This window comes from Triticum dicoccoides, chromosome 3A, assembly GCF_002162155.2.
Source record: "Triticum dicoccoides isolate Atlit2015 ecotype Zavitan chromosome 3A, WEW_v2.0, whole genome shotgun sequence".
NCBI lineage: Eukaryota > Viridiplantae > Streptophyta > Magnoliopsida > Poales > Poaceae > Triticum > Triticum dicoccoides.
Genome location: NC_041384.1, coordinates 213,519,044 through 213,522,880, shown reverse-complemented (window position 1 = coordinate 213,522,880; position 3,837 = coordinate 213,519,044). Strand labels below are relative to the sequence as shown.

The following is a 3,837-nucleotide window of genomic DNA, read 5'->3' as shown; positions in this document are numbered from 1 at the left end:
ATACATGAGGGAGATGGCACAAAAGTACAACTACAGAAATTCTAGAAATAGCTAGCTAGGCAAAAACTTGATAAACTATTGCTGCCAAATTAATTCCAACGAATACCTTTCATCGCTTTTCTACACCATACTATAGGTCACATCCATGTGATACAGAAAGGCTTATCTAAATTGACAAAGAGGTCGCACTCACACCAATTTGAACAAAAATAAACAGTGCAAAAGAACACCAAATGAGTAATTCTGTTAGAGGAAGCACAGGTGGTCCTCTTAGTTCAGATGAAACTAAATTTAGGTTAATAGCAGTTAGGTAGTTTGTCGAACCCAAGAAGCTCGATGACCTTTGTGACAATTCACGGCTTCATCATGTCCATCTGCATCTTTGACATGTTCATCTAAACACAATAAAAGAAGCAAAATAGAGTTTACCTTGGACCTGCATCAGATAACCGCTCGACACTCTTCACCTCCCATTGAACATGAACCAAAAAAACTTGGTGGTCAAGCTTGGAGGTAAACTTCCATATCTAGAGCATCTCAGCATGCTTGTTTGAGTATTGGGTATCCCGATCAGCCAACATCCCCTGCAAAAACCATGGCAAATCAAACTACCTCTCAAAGATCTGAAGAACAAGAAAAATTAATAGATACTCTGAAATCAAATGGCACATTTGGTTAGCGATCTAGAAATCAAAGATCAAATTATATATAGAGCCTGTGGCCAAACATTAGATGATACTTTGAATATGAGCATAGAATATGGCAATCCAACCTGAGAGGGTTGTGGTGTTCATATCCATTCGCTCTCACTTGAGCTGTTCATGATTTGTCCTTCCTCATCTCAGTTGCACTCCAATCCAAATCTGCAAGCATCCAAATCCATGGAAGAGAAGGGGATGGAGGTGTCGGGGAGCCAGTACTTAAGATCCAAATTGGAGACGTCAGCCTCGAGGCGGAGGAGGCTGGGGGTGAGGAGTTGGGGCGGGTGAGGAGGGGAAGAACAGGAAAACGACGGTGCCGCTGGACGGTAGCTGGAGAGGAAGACCGGCCGCGCGTGGTGGCATGAACACGCCATCGAATCCTATCCAAATCGGAGACGTCCACCTGGACGAAAAGGAGGCAAGGGTGAGGAGTTGGGCGGGTGAGGAAGGGAGGAACAGGGCAACAGCGGCGCTGCTAGAGGGTAGCTGGAGAGGTAGACGAGCCGCATGTGGAGGCGGGATTCATGGCGGCGGTGCTGTGCCGTCCCGTCCCCAGGAAGAAGACCCCGTGATGTTGTGCGTACGTAGAGGAGAGAACAGGCCGCCGTGCTATTTTTCCGCCTGACGGCCAAGCCGAGTCCTAAGCCCAATACACGAAACGTTTTTCTTCTGTTTACCACTTAAAACTGTAGCACGGGTTAATTAACAAAAATTACAGGGACTTTTTTATAAAAACGACGTGACGGTGAACCCGAAAAATCAATCCGTGCTTTATTATTAGGGAGAGATGATCTGTTAACCCCGAAGTGACAATAATCGGGATACTTACCGGTGATGACCGTAGTCTGAGAAGTTCATGTATTCACTATGTGTTAATGCTTTGTTTCGGTACTGTATTAAAAGGAGGTCTTAATATCCCTTAGTTTTCATAAGGACCCCGCTGCCACGGGAGGGTAGGACAAAAGATTTCATGGAAGTTCTTTTTCATAAACACGTATGACTATATTCGGAATACATGCCTACATTATATCAATGAACTGGAGCTAGTTCTGTGTCACCCTAGGTTATGGCTGTTACATGATGAACCGCATCCGGCATAATTCTCCATCACCGATCTATTGCCTACGAGCTTTTCCTATATTGTTCTTCGCTTATTTACTTTCCCGTTGCTATTGCTATCATCACTACAAAATACCAAAAACATTACTTTTACTACCGTTACCTTTGGTTACCGTTACCACTACTATCATATTACTTTGCTACTAAATACTTTGCTGCAGATACTAAGCTTCCAGGTGTGGTTGAATTAACAACTCAGCTGCTAATACTTGAGAGTATTCTTTGGCTCCCCTTGTGTCGAATCAATAAATTTGGGTTGAATACTTTACCCTCAAAAACTGTTGCGGTCCCCTATACTTGTGGGTTATCAATAACCTTTCGCAAGTTCGAGTTCTCAGGAAAAATTAAATGGACCAAAGAGAGTCTGTTGCAAAAGCATAGCTCAAACATAGGTGCCCCTTGAGCACAGCTCACAATATCACTTGGGGGCTCTGGTCGTATCCGAACCATACCTTATACCCTTTTGATTGGCGTAAGGCCACCAGGATGATCACTTGGGGGCTCTGGTCGTATCCGAACCATAGCTTATACCCTCTTGATCGGCGTAAGGCCACCAGGATGATCACTTGGGGGCTCTGGTCGTATCCAAACCATAGCTTATACCCTCTTCATCGGCGTAAGGCCACCAGGATGATCACTTGGGGGCTTTGTTATATCCAAACCATAGCTTATACCCTCTTTATCGGCGTAAGGCCACCAGGATGATCACTTGGGGGCTTTGGTCGTATCCAAACCATAGCTTATACCCTCTTGATCGGCGTAAGGCCACCAGGATGATCACTTAGAGGCTCTGGTCGTATCCGAACCATAACTTAAATCCTCTTGATCGGCTCAAGGACACATACATATACATCATCATATATTGCATCATACATTGCATCGTCATTACATCATCATTACATCATCATAGCATACATCATATGTGCATGGATATACTAGTTTATACGGTAGGAATCAGTTTTCAAGCCAGGTTATATTATTCGTGTCAGGACCCCGATTCCATATCACATCGATCTAGCCGGTAACACCTCATATCACATTGCGGCCTCACGCACAGTATTCCCACGGGCGCCGCCTTACCATGGCCCGGGACCGTTTGCGCCTTTTGGCTCATGTATATGATAGTGTCTGATGTAGACCAAACCTCGATGGCGAGATCCGATCCGTTGTTACGGCCCGACCTTTCACGACACTCCACCACCAGTAGTAGCAACCTCTCGCCCGCGCACGCGATGTACACGAAGTAGAGGGTTTGAACCTTGCGGCCCAGCACGAGAAAACCAATCTCGACGAAGGTACTCACGCGCAAAACAATTTCCACGAAGAGAAATCGCAACACAGAGGTTTTCTAAAGATCCCTCCAAAACTTGATATGGGTGTCTACCCTGAAAAACACATCGTGTCTATTTCATATAAAAATAACCTCCTCTTACATGGCTCACGTACCTGACCTTATATAATGATTGACCCATCTAACAAACTCAAGACATCTATCCGTGAAAGAATCTATCCTTCTATTAATTTAAATAGAGCATGCCTTTTACATCTCGGCAAGTACTAAACTGACTTAAACAAAATAACTGAGATAAAAAGAAACCTATCGGACTGTTGCACCATCTTCAAACGTCTCCTATTCTCCAGGTGGGCCCCATCCCACTTCCTTCAAGGAAAGATGAACACGTACAAATCTTCTTTTCCAAGGAGCTTGTTCCTTGCGTGGACAGAAAAGAAATAAATGTCTGCTATTTATCTTCTTGACCGATCCCAACAAACAAGCACTTTCTATTTCATATCCTACTAGCACGTTGCATACATGCATTACTTCTCCATCGAAAATAGGTTGCCAAAACCCTAATCTTTTGCTTGCATGCCAATCGAAATTACCAAAGAAATCACGTGCATGTATAGGTTCCGGATGCACTGCTATTCCTTGTACTAGTTCCAATATATATTCTTCTCTGTAGTCTTCTTCGTTCAGCTGAACAATACTCATCTCTCTTGGTATATCTGGATGCAA

General features: G+C 44.1%; 1 long non-coding RNA gene across 1 annotated transcript in view; it reads right to left on the bottom strand.

Annotated features, from left to right (window-relative positions):
- The window catches only part of LOC119267893, a 3,244-nt gene extending 1,911 nt beyond the window's left edge, over nucleotides 1-1,333 (bottom strand). Inside the window, exons 1-2 of the long non-coding RNA XR_005132738.1 lie at nucleotides 773-1,333; nucleotides 430-584 (exon numbers count right to left, since the gene is read on the bottom strand). This is a non-coding gene — a long non-coding RNA (uncharacterized LOC119267893). The remainder of the gene's footprint in view (nucleotides 1-429; nucleotides 585-772) is intronic.
- Nucleotides 1,334-3,837: the final 2,504 nt, after the last annotated feature.